The following is a 15,249-nucleotide window of genomic DNA, read 5'->3' as shown; positions in this document are numbered from 1 at the left end:
CACTGAGCTACCAGGCCAACCGTCCCCCTGCATGCATTTTTTTTTTCTCACTGATCGTGCACCTCAAAAGTAAGGCTATATTTCATTCAACCAGATAAGACAAAGTATATTGCTCTTCCACAACCATTTTTTTCTTTTTATATAATTTAGGTTATGTTGAATCATTGAAAAGACTTCATACCATGTCCCTCTCTTTCTGTGACACCCCTTCCCAAAAAAAAATAAAAAAATCACTGGCTGCTTCAGATTACTATAGTACAAATCAACTTAAAATAAACTTTCTGGAAACCCACTGAAATGTTTTTCCCCTTTATTTCCTGTTAAATCCTTTTTGAACATTTGATCTCATAAAAACTACAGAATATGGCAGACAGACAAGTGTTATTAATCCATTGATTTACATATGACTGCCAAAGTGTAATCTTCTAGAGTGTAATCTTCTAGAGAGACATATATATAGACATTTGACTGCTAGGTTGAAACAATAGTTACATTTTATTAAGCAAATGTTGATGTGAATAGTTGTATTATGTGAAACTGCCTTTGGTAAAAATAATAAAAATAAAACATTAGTGTAAATTCTACCTGGTGCCATTACTGGGGACTTATGATGACATCCAGCATGAGAGGTATGGTTCCTATGCCTGTTGGTCTTTTTTTTTTTTTTTTGTTAAGGACTTTTTAAAATCTTCAGGCACCGTTCTGGAAAGTGTTTTAATGCATGTACTTTACAGTGAAAAGCACAAGAATCCAGACTGTGAAGATGACACTACACTTTTTAGAAACATAGAAAATTAGGGCCTGATCTGTGTGTCTGGTGGGGAAAGTTTCCATTCATCCTGCTACACCAGTAGATGGGGGCAGAGCAAATTGATTTCTCTAGTGCCAGAACACCACTATGTATAGATGGAGTACAGTGAGAACCCAGTATTCTCTGCCTTCAGCAGATAGTAGGACTACGGGTAGTACAGCAGGATTTCTTGGAACGCTGTTTTGGGCCTGGCCTCTGGTGATCCAGTCTGTGTGAGCCTGCTAACGGGTTCTCTGGTCCAGCCCTGGGGTTAGGGGAGGGGAAGAGAATTTTCTCCCTTAAAATAAATAAATAAATAAAAATTTAGGAGATAACATTCCTGCAGGAGGCTTTATTCTTTCTTCTGGGCAACCTGTCATAATCCTCCAGATTCCCCCTGTCCCCATCCCCCCTTCTTCTCTATTATGTGAGTTTTTAAAAATCAAACCTGAAGGAAAGTAGGAGAGCAGCAACAGCCTTGTTTTATCAGATTTGAGTGAGAGGTATTCTGTCTGATTTCCCTGCAGGATAACTTTCTGCTTCCGAGGGAGTTTTTGGGGCTCCAGTCTCCACCAGACCTATGCCTGGGGGGGGGGGGGGGGGGGGGGTTTCTCCAAGTCCAAAACCAGGGAGAAGCCACCACTGCGGGGCCTGCAGCTGCAGGCAGTCTGCGTTGGCTGCAGAGCTTCACTACTCAGCCTGCATTGCTGTGAGGGAGGTCCTTGGGGAATGTTTTATGATTTCTGGTTGGTTTTCTGAAGCTCCTCTGGATTTAGGGTAGGCTTCCAGGCCTTATTCCCTGCTGGCCTATCATGGTCAGAAGCCTATGAGGCCATGGTTTTGGTGGGAGCATTGGCTATTATAAACCGCTCTCCCATGCCTGTTGCTGATTCACAGCTTAAGTGGAGGACCTTTGTAAATGAGGGAGGCTCCAGCTCTTATATTGGCACAGGTGTTCCCAATTCTGGCCTCCCCAGATCAGTGTACCTCGGTTGTCGAGTTCTCCCTGGAGTTTTTCATGTTAGTCTAGGTTTTCTATGCTATTCAGAACCCTGGTGGAAAGCCTGATTTTTTTTCCACTGAGACTGTTGAGTCTTTTGTTAATGGTCTGGCTCTGCACAGATGTCCTCATGTTTCACCAGAGTTTCCCTCCAGGGGTCTGGATAAGGATCTGTAAAACTTTGTGGCCTGGGCTGATTCAGAGCACGGCCCTTCTATGGAGAAAGAGTAGGTGGACTCTGATAGGGAGGATGACTCCAGCCATTTATCTTTTTTTTTATAAAGAATAGATTGCAGCCTAGATTGTTCAAGTAGTATCCTGCATCAGAATAGCCAACATTGCAGTTGAGGAGACTCCTGTATGGGATCCTATTAAGGGGATAAGTAAGTTTCTCTTTACATTCTGAGGTGGAGGAGATGGTATTGGTAGAGTGGAAGGCCTCTGAGTCTGGTTTCATAAGTGTGAAGACTTTTTTTTTCCTCTGAAGCTATATTCTCTTCCTTCAGAGATGGTTAAGTGCTTGCTTCAAGTGCCACGATTGACAGTGTGGTCACAGGTGTTACTAGGTGTACCACTATCCCGATAGAGGGTAACACTTCTTTTTTTGGACCCTCAGGATAGAAATGTAGAGAATCCATTGAAGCATTTATTTGCTTCCTCTGCGCTGCTGGTTCTAGATTTCTATTTCTGGTTGTTTTGTGGTCAGCCTGCTCTTGTGCTGGTTACAACAGCTTCCAGAAAGTGATAAGGAGGCTAGGATGGAGTCAGCTGCCAACTTTTTGGTAGGTGCCTTGTATGATCTTAGTTTCTTGTCGTGCAGTAGCTTCTGCTGTGGCAGCCAGGAGACTTCTTTGATTTCAGAGCTGTTCTGCAGATACTTGGTCAAAGTATTGTCTGGGAAAGCTCCCAGTTAAGGGAAATTATTTGGAAAGGATCTGGAGAAGCTGTTCAAGAACCTAGGAAATTTGAAACCTCAGAGGCTTCCTGAGGATAAGCTGTGTTTTTAAATTCATTCTTCCTGTGACTCTAGGCAATAGAGGCTGGATACATAAGAATATAAGATTTGCCATGCAGGGTCAGCCCAAAGGTCCATCAAGCCCAGTGTTTCCAGCTGTGGCCAATCCAGGTCATAAGTACCTGGCAAAACCCCAAAGGGCAGATAGATTCCATGCTGCTTATCCTAGAGATAAGAAGTGGATTTCTGCAACTCCACCATATTGGTTTATGGACTTTTCCTCCAAGAACTTGTCCAAACCTTTTTTTAAATGCAGCTACACCACACATCTCTGGAAATGAATTCCAGAGCTTAATTATGCAATGATTAAAAAATATTTTCTCTAGGGGGCTGCGTGACGTCACGCTGTGAGATGGCAGCTTGATTCCTGAGCTCCCGTCGTCTCTCCCCAAATCCACGGCAATCCGCGCTCTAACCACACCTAGCAACTATCTTTAGGCCCTGGGAGAAAGCCCTTGTTGCGAGCTATGGCCAGCAAAAAAAAAAAAAATCCGGATCTGCAATGTTTCTCATACCAGAGAGAAGGAACTAAAGATTCAAGCAGCTGCTCCGCTAACGAGGACGGAGACCAAAATGGCGGCGTTTCGCGCACTGAATCCTCAGAGCCATCCCTGACACTTACCGAATCCCGTGACGGGGCACTGTCTGAACACCCGACCCGGGACGAATTCCTGAAGCGGTTCGCTGGATTAAGGGCGGATATAAAATCGTTCTGGCAAGAATTACTGACCCACTTGGAGGAGATACGGGAGGATCTCACGCCTCTGGGCCATAGAGTGGACGATTTGGACGTGCGCCTTGAGGGACAAGCTGAGCAGGTACTGGTGACTAAAAATATTACTGACTCCCTCCGGGTGGATACCGATCAACTTTCAGCTAAGATCGCCGACCTAGAAAATAGAGCGCGGAGGAGCAACCTCCGTTTTTGGGGTTTTCCTGAGCCGTCTGGACCCGAGGACTGCCATGTGCTGATCCGGGACTTTTGCTTATATCTACTCAGGGAGACGACTAAACAGGGGGAATTTCTACCTCCTGACATACAATTTGATCGAGTTCATAGAGCCTTGCGCCCCCCCCAGTCCAACCGTCTGCGAGACATTATTGTTTGTTTCACCGCATACAAAATTAAGGAGCAGATAGCCCTACGTGGGTCTGGAACAATCATAACATTGCTGTCTTCCCGGACCTCTCCTTGGCGACTCTTCAAATTCGCCAATCCTTCAGAGAAGTCACAGCTTTTCTCCGCAATAAATCTGTAAAATACAGATGGCTGCACCCATTTGGTCTCTCATTTTCACTCGAGGGGGCCACGCATAAGTGCCTGTCTGTGGAAGAGGCCATTCCTAGCCTTTCACCTCTGGGATATACAGCCTCTCAACCACCTCAGAAATCTGTGGGGCCCGCCACCTCCCACACTCCATACCCTGTGTGGCAGAGGGTGGGGAAGCGCAACAACAGGCTTCGGAGGCATTCTGGCGGTCTTTCTTCTAAACAAGGCCCTTCCTGAAATTTCTCTAATGTCCTGCATCTGGAGCACTAATATCTCCCAGCTTGTACTGGGTCATTTTGTTAGCTAACTATATATGTCTGTTTTTGATGTTTACTGAGCGCGTTTACATTGTATATTTCTGTTTTATTCTTGTTTTTCTCTTGTTCATGGTTGCTGTGGATTTGGGGGAGGGGGTGGGGTGCCGTCTCTCTCCTTCGTGATACCACTCACTCCCCCAACTTGGGATGGGAGTCAGTCTGCCTGGAGGTGGTGGCAGTGTTATAGGGGAACATTGGGGTACTTAGGCTTTAGAGGGGTTCATGCTAATGTTTCTGATCATCTGGGTCTTGAGGTGATGCTCCTCCATGCTGCATATTTTTTGCTAATGGCAGGTCATTTTTCTTCCCCTTCTTTACTTTGCTCCTGACTTAGTCTCAAGGTTATTTTCCCAGGATCAAAGCGTCTCCCTTGCGGCTTGGTATTGCCCAGGCTGATAGACTTTTCTTAGTGTACGCTATGGATTTTTCCCAGGCATTTTTTCACCACCTTACTTTCAGCCAATGGCTATGTTCAACATAGTATCCATAAATGCTAAAGGCCTCAATACTCCCCAAAAGCGATCCCTTTTTTATAGAGAGATGTCAGTTTCCAATCCAGAATTATTTTTGTCCAAGAAACGCATCTCACACGTAGGTACGAATCCCTTATGCGGTCGAGTAAATACCACAGTCAGTTTTTTTTCTGCCGCCCACAAAAATACCAGGTATGCAGCAGTTGGAATTTTGTTTGCATCACATATGGTGTTTGAATGCAAGAAGTGTATCTCAGACCCTCAGGGTTGATTTTTTTTACTCTGTATTACCCTGCATGATCTTGATTTCACGTTTCTCTCTGTGTACGCTCCTAACAGGGAACAGGCTGTTTTCTTCAGGAATCTCCAAAAACTATAACCTTGAATGCTTCTGGCCACTTAATTGTTGGAGGCGACTTTAATGTCACCCTATCCCCTTCCATTGACACCTCTAAGGGTCTATCCCACATGGCTTCGGTACACACTAGAGCCCTCAAGGACCTTCTGACTGAGCACAACTTAATAGACTCTTGGAGGGCTACTTTTCCACATTCACGATCGTACTCATTTTATTCTAAGCCACATGATTCCTATTCGAGAATAGATTACTTAATGGTAGACAAAAACCTATTTCATATGATCCGTAAACCTGATATAGGAATCATCTCATGGTCCGATCATGCATCCATTTCCTTACAGCTTCGCATACCGTCTGGTGATCATGGTTGTAAATATTGGCGACTTAATGAATCCATATTACACGACCCCCTCGTTCATCCAGACCACCACACAGCTCATACGGGATTTCTTTACGATTAATACTGGATCAGTCTCCTCCCCTGTCGTGGTTTGGGACTGTTTCAAATCTTATATTAGAGGCCATTTCATTTCCCATACCTCTTATCTTAAAAAGAAGAGGGAAGCAGCCTGTTCCCAACTGAGAGCGCAGATTCTAGATCTCACGAAACAACATAGTACAACTCGTTCCAAGAAGACTTTGATCCAACTTACTAAAGTCAGAGATGATTTACATAGCCTGGAATTGGATCGCATCTCGCATGCACTAAGCCTTTCTAGACAAGTACATTTTGAGGGGGGGAATAGAGCTGGAAGGGTTTTAGCCCAACAATTGAAAAAGCAGTCCTTTCAGAACCATATCCTTAAAATTAAAAATGAAAAAGGGGAAGTTGAAACAACCAATTCGGCTATTGCTCAACAATTTCTCAAATTTTATCAAGACTTATACTCAGCAGAATCCCACATACAGACCTCAGATATCATTCAATACCTTCAAGCTCTCCCCCTGCCTCGCCTCATCCCAGAAATGCGAGATAGCTTAAATGCGGAAATCACGACACTGGAGATTCTCAGTGTCATCAAATCCCTCAAAGTGGGAAAAGCGCCGGGCCCCGATGGCTTAACCGCCAAATTTTATAAATCTTTTAGTCACACCATTGCGCCCCATCTGCAGAGCCATTTTAATTATCTACGGGAAGGGGGGATGTTAAACCCAGATTCTAATACGGCGGGTATCACCATTATAGCCAAACCTGGCAGGGACCCGGCGCTATGTGCGTCTTATCGCCCAATTTCCTTAATAAATTTGGATCTCAAAATTCTCGCTAAACTCCTCGCCGATAGAATGAACAACTTTATATCCCAAATTATCCACTCGGACCAGGCTGGTTTTATTCCTGGCCGTATGGCAAGTGATAATGTCCGTAAAATAATTAACATCATATGGGGGGCTACTCCCCGGTTGGACCACCTGTTACTGGCCATAGACGCAGAGAAGGCCTTTGACATGGTCCACTGACCCTTTTTATTTCATACCCTCCAAGCAATGGAATTTGGACCTTTCTTCCATAATTGGCTTCACGCTCTTTATCACAAACCCTCGGCTAGTCTAAAAATAAATGGCAGATATACTACCTCCTTCCCTGTTAGACGGGGTACAAGGCAGGGATATCCCTTGTCACCCTTACTGTTTGCTATCTTTTTAGAACCTTTAGCCATTACCATCAGCACCAACCAGAAAAGTGCGGGGCTTTTCTTTTCAGTCCTATGAATCCAAAATATCCTTGTTTGCAGACGACATTATGTTCACTGTAGGTCACCCCACCACGTCTCTCCCCATGATAGAAGCAGACTTAGCGCATTTTAGTGCTCTTTCTGGCTTCAGAATAAATTGGGATAAATCTGAGATTTTGAACATCTCTTGCCCACTGGATATGGTTCAATCCTTAAAGACTTCTCATGCTTTCAAATGGGCGCCAGCCAAGCTAAATATCTAGGGGTCTATTTAAATAACACTCTGTCAAATCTTTTCCAGCTCAATTATACCCCTTTGTTTAAAAAAATTGAATTGGCTCCCGCTTACGTGGATTGGGTGCTTGGCAACCATCAAGATGAACATTCTTCCCAAACTTCTCTACCTCTTTCAGACACTCCCGGTGATGGTCTCTCGTGTCACACTGCTTCAATGGCAAAGAAAGTTGCTTCGATTCTTGTGGAGACACCGGCCTCCAAGAATGGCGCAAAAGATTTTATACCACCCTAAGTCTGTGGAGGGCCTGGGCCTACCTAACCTGTCTTGGTACTATGCTGCGGCACAACTACGCCCTGTCCTCGATTGGCACAGCTCCACTAACATAAAATCTTGGGTGGCCCTAGAACAGGAATGGATGGCTCCGATGCCTATAGCGTCTCTCCTCTGGCAACCTGTCAAGACATGGCGGACAGGTCTTGTACTGACACCATGTACGCGACAAACCTATAATGTGTGGAAGCATAAACTCGTAGGGAACACTGACTATTTCTCATTGTCTTTTTTTAATTTCATAATACTATGTTCTTGGCAGGCCTTCCTATTTTGGCATACGATATATGGAAATCTAAAGGCATCTTCAGCTTCTGGCATGTTATGCAGCAGGGATCACTACTCTCTTTTTCAACGCTACAAGAGACTTACCAGTTACCTACAAGGGAATTTCTCTCATATATGCAGCTTCGCCATTTCATCCAGCATATTCAAGCCAGGGGCCTTCTATCTTCCTCCTGCTCACTATTCGAAGGCTATTGTGCATCCACTCGAGCTATTGGAGGCATAATATCCAAGCTATACCAGATTCTGGGATCGTGTTCGTTCGTTAAGCATCCTCATATGAAGGCCTGGGAACTCGATCTCCAGAGATCCATTTCCGAAGAGGAATGGTTGACTATTTTTCCCAAACTTTCACGTGGAAATATATCCTCCCGGATTATTGAAGCCAACTACAAGATCCTTTATCGCTGGCACCTGACGCCAGCTCGTCTACATCAGTGCTACCCCAGAGTACATCCTCATTGTTGGCGGAATTGTTCTCAACCTGGTACATTTATTCATATGTGGTGGGAATGCCCACATATCCAACTTCTTTGGTCCTATGTCGCAACGTTACTATTAAGCCTTCTCCGAGTCCCTTGCGCTCTCTCTAAGGAACAGGCACTCATGTTTGGCACCAATGATGCACTCTCTGCATCTGGGCAAACTCTAATGCAACAAGTATGTGCGGCTACAAGAATGGAGATTGCATATCACTGGAAACGGCCTCAGCCGCCCACATCGGATGAACTTTTAAAACGTCTAGATGGGACATGCACTTTATATCGTCTTACAGCCATGAAATACCACCGCCTTTCAAAATTTCATCAAGTTTGGGGACCTTACATCACCTGGAGATCATTAATCTTTACACTTAGTTAAGGGAATACCTTTCCTTTTTTCTTTCTTGTCATATCGACTCCTGCCTCTATGATGAACCTTGTTGGGGTGCTAAAGCATGGACTTGCACTATATCGGTTGATTGGCATGAGGGGGGGGAGGGAGGGGGTTTATTGCTTTTAAACATACCTTGCTGTATTGCTTTACGCACACTTTACTGTATTGTTTACTTTTGGTTCTTATACGCTTGATGTTTGTGTACCATTTATTCCATCTGTAACGGCTTGTTTTTACAGCAACAAAAATCTTTAATTATAAAAAATATATATATATTTTCTCTTGTTAGTTTTAAATGTATCCGTTAGTAACTTCATTGTGTTTTCCCAAGTCTTTGTACTGTTTGGTCAGTTGTTTTATTCTTTCAATGTTTACTCGTCCACTTCACTCATTATTTTATAAACCTCCTTTCATATCTCCCCTCAGCTGTCTCTTCCCCAGGCTGAAGAGTCCTAATCTCTTTCTTCACAGGGGAATTGTTGCATCACATTTATCATTTGTCACTCTTCTCTGTACCTTTTCTGCTATATCTTTTTTGAGATGTGGTGACCAGAACTGCTCACAGTTCTCAAGATGAGGTTGCACCATGGTACGATACAGGCATTATGGTATTCTCTATTTTATTCTCCATTCCTTTCTTAATTCCTAGCATTTTGTTTGCTTTCTGGCTGCTGCTGTACACTGAGAAGAAGATTCCAACATATTATCAGTGCTGATGCCTAGATCCTTTTCCAGTCACCTTACTTTTTCAAAGGTTCTCAGGCTTTGAGGGTCAGGGGTCAGTCTTTTTGGAGTTTCAGCAAGCCTATTCCTGACTCAGTCACATCCTCAGCAGCTTGTCTGACGTCTCAGTGAAGCTCGCCGGGTTCATGAGCTGGTTCTTTCTGTGCATGGCCGTCTGCAACTTTTTTTTAGCAGGAGTGGATCCTTATAACCTCGGATTAGTGGGTGTTAGAGCTGATTCTTCATGATTATTCCCTGGAGCTTCGTATTCTTGTTTCAGACATCTTTGATCTCTCTCTGTTCTGTCTACAAATGAAAGGATGTGGTTGAGATGTTGATGCATCTCCAGCTGATGAATTCTGTAGTACCAGTGCCCTTTTCAGTAATAGGATGAGGCCATTCTCCTAGGACAAGCAGGGATGGTAGACCTCACATGTGGGTGACATCATGCGATGGAGCCCAGCACTGAAACCTTTTGTCAAAGTTTCTAGAAACTTTGCCCAGCTTGCTGCTATTTGCGCATCATTGCGAGGTCCCCCTTCAATCTCTTCTGCGGTGCAGTTGCCTCGCTGTTCATGGAGCGCTCAAATTCTTTGTTTTTCTCTAAGTGTTCGAGTTTTCCAATTTCCTCGTTGGGTCCCCCTTCATGGTTGGTGTCTGCTCAGTGCGGTAGATTGTTTTCCTGCCTCATTTTCAACTTTGCAGTCTATTCCCGACTTTCTGCCGTATGGTGGCTGCCGGTCATTGACAGCCCGCCAGGTGTTTTTTCATAGCGTTGATCGGTTTTAGTCTGTGCCCCCAGTGCTCATGGACTATGTCCATCACAGATCCGCATGAGGTTTGTATCCTCTGCCTGGGGGCCTCGCACAATGTCCGTGGATGCCATCTGTGTGATCAGATGACTCCCTCAAAGGGTATTGGGTGCATCTCGATAAAATGGAGAAGCTTTTCGGGGCCCCAAAGTCTGCTCCTTCCACTCCTGTGTCGGCCCCAATGACTCTGAGGGACCACGGGGAGCCCCTTGACAAGCTTCCTCTGGCCATTCCTCTCGCCAGTACCTCCAAGGATTGCGGGAATGATAAGTCTTTCAATGATTTCACTGCTCTCTTGGACATCGGGATCATGCGCGTCCTTGGCACTGGGGAAAGACTGGGCCAAGCACCGAGGGAGATCCCACAAATATCGCCACCAGTCAATTCTGGATTGATACTGGCGGCTGCTGGGCCGCCATTGAAGCAAAACTGGCCATCGGAGGCCCCATCCTCCGATGAGCCACCGAGGAAGAGCCGGTGATGCCTCGTCCCCCTCCCTCAGTCCTGGCCGCTCCGGACTTTCAGGAGGAGTTGGACCGTAGGCTGCAGTCCGCAGTGCTCAAAGCTCTCCATACTGTTGCTCGAGCCTCCACCATCGATGCTAGCACCCCTGTTGGAGCGTCTGGATGTTGTCCTGGGCGCCCTTCCGACGCAGCCAGTGCCTGAGGGACCCTCTGTTCCCCAGCAGCCACTGATGCCCTCCACTGGAATGATCCCAATTCTCGAGTCCTCCGAGGAGGAAGATATAGCCAGTACCATGTTTCCCAGACCACAGTTCCCTGAACCCTTGCCGGGTCCTTCCGGCCTCCGATCCTCTCGGTGCCAGGGCAACAGTCGATTCCCGTGGTGCCCTCGAGGCCTCCAAAGTCCTCGGAGCCTAGGGCTGATGCCCCTCACGGACCTCGCCCATGGCATTCTGGTCCCAGTGAGTAGGGAAGGGCCTTACGACCCTTGGGGTGATTACTCCATGGAGTCATCCTCCGTTTTCCCATCGATAGCAGGGCTGAATTAGCCATGCTGTCATGGGAACTGTCAATCAGGCCCGGGAGGCGGCGCTTCAAAGTGATGTCAGAGCTTTGCTCTGAGGCTGTGTATGAGTTCCCACACTGGAATCGACTCTCCTCAGTCTATTTTTCTGTGCACGGGATCGCATGCGGAGCTTCAGACCTCTCAGCTCTGAAGAGAGAAAAACTACAAAAAACATCCAAAGATGAAAGAACACGGTAGGAGAGATGGAGGACGGCGCTTGGGCTTCAAACCGTGCCTCTGTGGCAAAGTCATGTCCATCACGGATGGACATGACCGCTGTTATCTGTGTCTGGGCCCAGACCACCCAATTCAGACCTGCCCACTGTGCGGCAAAATGTCCCCCAGAGCGCGTTGTCAGCGTCACGAAAAGATGACAATGCTGACAGACCGTCGACAGGGCTCTTATGCTCCACCTTCGGAGGCCCAATCTTCCCCGGGACCGGCCACCCCAACGCCCCCGCAGATGTGTAGAGCGTCGTCGTTGGAACCGGCGACATCCAAGTCAGGCGCGGAGAGACGGAAGAAGCCCAAGCATGACAGGCCTTGAGACAGAGACCAAAAACGCACCGACCATCATGGTCATGACGCGTCAACGGTGTCGGTGAGCCGTACAGTCAAGAAGCCCACGCCGCAAACCGAGGCTTTGGTCAAGCCGCATGGCGTGCATGCGTCGAAGCGCCTTACTGGTGCAGACGCAGGGCATATCTTCATCGGCGCAGACACAGGGCGCATCCTCATTGGCGCCGAGACATGGCGCATCTTCATCTGCGCCGACACACTGTGCCACCATATCGATGCCGATGCATGGCGCACCCAGTCCAGCGTCGCTCGATGCGGCGCCGACGCAAAAGCGAACCTTGAAGACGGCGCCCGCCACGGAGAAGCATGATAACAGGAAGCATGCGTCAGCGACACCAACGAAGTAATCATCGGCGCACCCGCGGCGCATATCGACGTAGGAGCACGTGAGAACACACAAGCCGTCTTCAGTATGTCTGATCCCGGCGCCATCGACGCAGGCATTGATGCCGGGGCTGAAAGCTGCCTATAGGACGACGCAGCCAGCAGAAAAACAAGGGGCGTCGACTAGTGCACATCCAAGTTGCTCAGGTTCGTTGTCCCAATCCGAGAGCGAGGCACACCCACACGTCACATTGGTGACCTCGGGATCCTCCTCGCCATCACAGCAGGTATTCTCAGACCTCTCCTCCGTGTCGCATCTCAGATCCACAGGGGATGCGCTCCAGGGCCCCTCTCAAAAAACCCAAGATTATCAAAGATCACCTGGGCGACCCATCACCTCTCACCACCGCCAAACTCAGACATCCTCAAAGCGGCGGTACCACCGGGACGCCCCTTGGCACCGCTTTGCCCTCCGATGCCTCCTCAAACAAAGGAGGCTTTGATCCGTGACGTGATGTGACGTGAGCACAGGGAGCTAGATGCTCTGTACAGGAAAGTCTCTTCCAAGGCGCCATGCTGATGGCCCGCATCGCTGCCTACCAGCTCTATATGACCTAAGACAACTGCAATCTCTGGAAACGGGTCCAGGAATTCGCAGAGGACCTACCTCAACAACAGGAGGCCCTCTTGGCCATTGTCCTGTTGGGTCTTGAGGCCGGGAAGCACGAAATGTGTTCCATCTATGATGTCTTCAAGATGGCGGCTCGCATAGTTGCGGTTGGCATTGGTGCCAGGAGAATGGCATGGCTCACAGCTTCTGATCTCCGGCTGGAGGTCCAAGACAGGCTAGCCGATCTCCCCTGCATAGGTGAAAACCTCTTCGGGGATAAAGTCTGGGATGTGGTAGCGCAATTGTAGGACCATCATGACACACTTTAGCAGTCTGCTAGTGCTTCTGATGCCCCGTCCTCGGCCAGGAAGTCCTCTAGGCCAGGATTCTGGAAGCCTTTCTCTATATGAGGGGAAGTATTATCCTCCAGCCTCCAGGGCTAGCATTCCTCGCAGGTCCCAGCAAGCCCCGGTCATAGGCTTTTGACTGGTGGTGAGGTAGCACATGCCAGTTGACTGTACCCCTGACGCCGGGTCCCCCGGTCGGAGGCAGGCTCTTGAGCTTTGCCCATTGCTGGGAAGAGATCACTTCAAATAGATGGGTCCTCGCTATCATCCATCAGGGGTACTGCCTAAACTTCAGTCTGCTCCCAGAGACCTCTCCCCCATGTCCATCATGGGGTTCATCCGCCCATCAGGTCATAATTTAGACAGAACTCTCCACCCTCCTTGTGACGGGCACAGTGGAACAGGTCCCTCGCCTTCAGCGGGGCCAAGGGTTCTATTCGAGGTACTTCCTCTTTCCAGAAAAGAATGGTGGCTTGCGCCCCATTCTTGACCTCCGGGCGTTGAACAAGCTTTCTCATAAGAGAAAAGTTCAAGATGGTCTGTCTGGGCTCGCTGCTTCCGCTCCTCAAAGGAGGAGACTAGCTTTGCTCCCTCGATTTCAAGGAGGTTTTTCGCACATTGCTATCTTCCCCAGCCACCGGCAGTATCTCCATTGCTCAAGAGCGACTCCTGCTCTGGAGCCTTACATGCTCTGGCCCTGACTGTGCAGACACTGCAGGCATTGGGGTTTATCAACTTCCCCAAGTCTCATCTCTGCCCATCTCCTCAGCTGGACTTCATAGGCGCCAGACTGGACACGGCACAGGCAAAAGCTTTTTTGCCCTGGGACCGAGCGATCGCTCTTGCCTCTCTGGCTATCCTTATCCAGAGCAAATGGAGGGTGCCAGCTCGCCTTCTGCTCCGCCTACTGGGTCACATGGCGGCTTCTATCCATGTGACCCTTCTGGCTCGCCTCTGCATGAGGAGGGCCCAATGGACCTTGCAGTCCCAGTGGCGACAAGCTTCCCAGGATCTCGAGACTCCTGTTGCAATCCTGTCCTGGTGGGAAGATCTTTCCAACCTGGAAAAAGAACTTCCATTCTAAGCCTCTCCGCCCCAGGCGATTCTCACCACCAATGCTTCCTCTCAGGGCTGGGGGAACCCATGTGAATGGTATCCATACACAGGATCTCTGGACTGCCGTCGAAGCTCGTTGTCAGATAAACTTCCTGGAGCTTCGGGCAATCCAGTATGCCTTATGGGCATTCGGGGACCAGTTGTCATCCAAGGAAGTCCTGATTCGGACGGACTACCAAGTTGTGATGTGGTACATCAACAAACAGGGAGGCATGGGCTCATTCCTGCTGTGCCTGGAGGCGGTGCAAGTATGGACTTTGGCCCTCTCGCAGGGGATGTCTGCATGCCACATACCTGCCGGGTCGTCTGAATGTCCTGGCGGATCGCTTAAGCCGCTCCTTTTAGCCTTACGAGTGGTCCCTCCACCTGGGAGTCTTGGCCGAGCTGTTTCACTGCTGGGGCATGCCGGATGTGGACCTCTTTGCCTCCCCTCACAACTACAAGGTGAGCAAGTTCTGCTCCCTGGTGTCGGGGGAATGGACATCTGGCCTGTGATGCCTTCTCCCTCCACTGGAGGAGAGGCCTGCTATATGCATACCCCCCTCTGCCGCGCCTGCTGAAGACGTTGCTGAAGCTTTACAGGATGGCAGGACCATGATCTTGGTGGCGCACTTCTGGCCACGCTATGTCTGGTTCCCGCTTCTGCTGGATTTGTCGGTGTGGGCCCCTGTCTGGCTGGGGACGGCGCCAGATTTCATCTCTCAGAATCGGGGCACCCTGTGCCAACCAAAATCTCCGAACATTGGCCCTGACGGCTTTGATGTTGAATGCATAGTCCTTCAGCCTCTGGCGCTTTCAGACTGCATCTCCCAGGTACTGGTGGCGTCCCAAAAACCCTCCACCAGAAAGTCCTACAACTTGAAGTGGAAAAGATTTTCCATCTGGTGTACGGGTCATGGCTTGGATCCCTTCTCCTGCCCCTCAGCTGTTGGACTACCTTTGGCATCTCTCCGAATCTGGGCTTCAGACCAGCGCTGTCAAGGTCCACCTGAGTGCTGTCAGTGCATACCATCGGGGTGTCACTGGCATTGCCGATTTCTGTGCATCCTCTAGTAGGCTGATTCATGCGGGGCCTCCTCCAGCT

General features: G+C 48.4%; 1 protein-coding gene across 1 annotated transcript in view; it reads left to right on the top strand.

Moving 5' to 3' along the window:
- Positions 1-15,249, top strand: part of ATAD2 (ATPase family AAA domain containing 2) — a 471,993-nt gene that overhangs the window by 98,849 nt on the left and 357,895 nt on the right. The gene's annotated exons all lie outside the window — the stretch shown is intronic.

The sequence above is a fragment of the Rhinatrema bivittatum genome, chromosome 2, assembly GCF_901001135.1.
Source record: "Rhinatrema bivittatum chromosome 2, aRhiBiv1.1, whole genome shotgun sequence".
Classification (NCBI taxonomy): Eukaryota; Metazoa; Chordata; class Amphibia; order Gymnophiona; family Rhinatrematidae; genus Rhinatrema; species Rhinatrema bivittatum.
The sequence above is the reverse complement of the archived record's forward strand: the minus strand, read 5'-3'. Positions and strand labels throughout refer to the sequence as shown.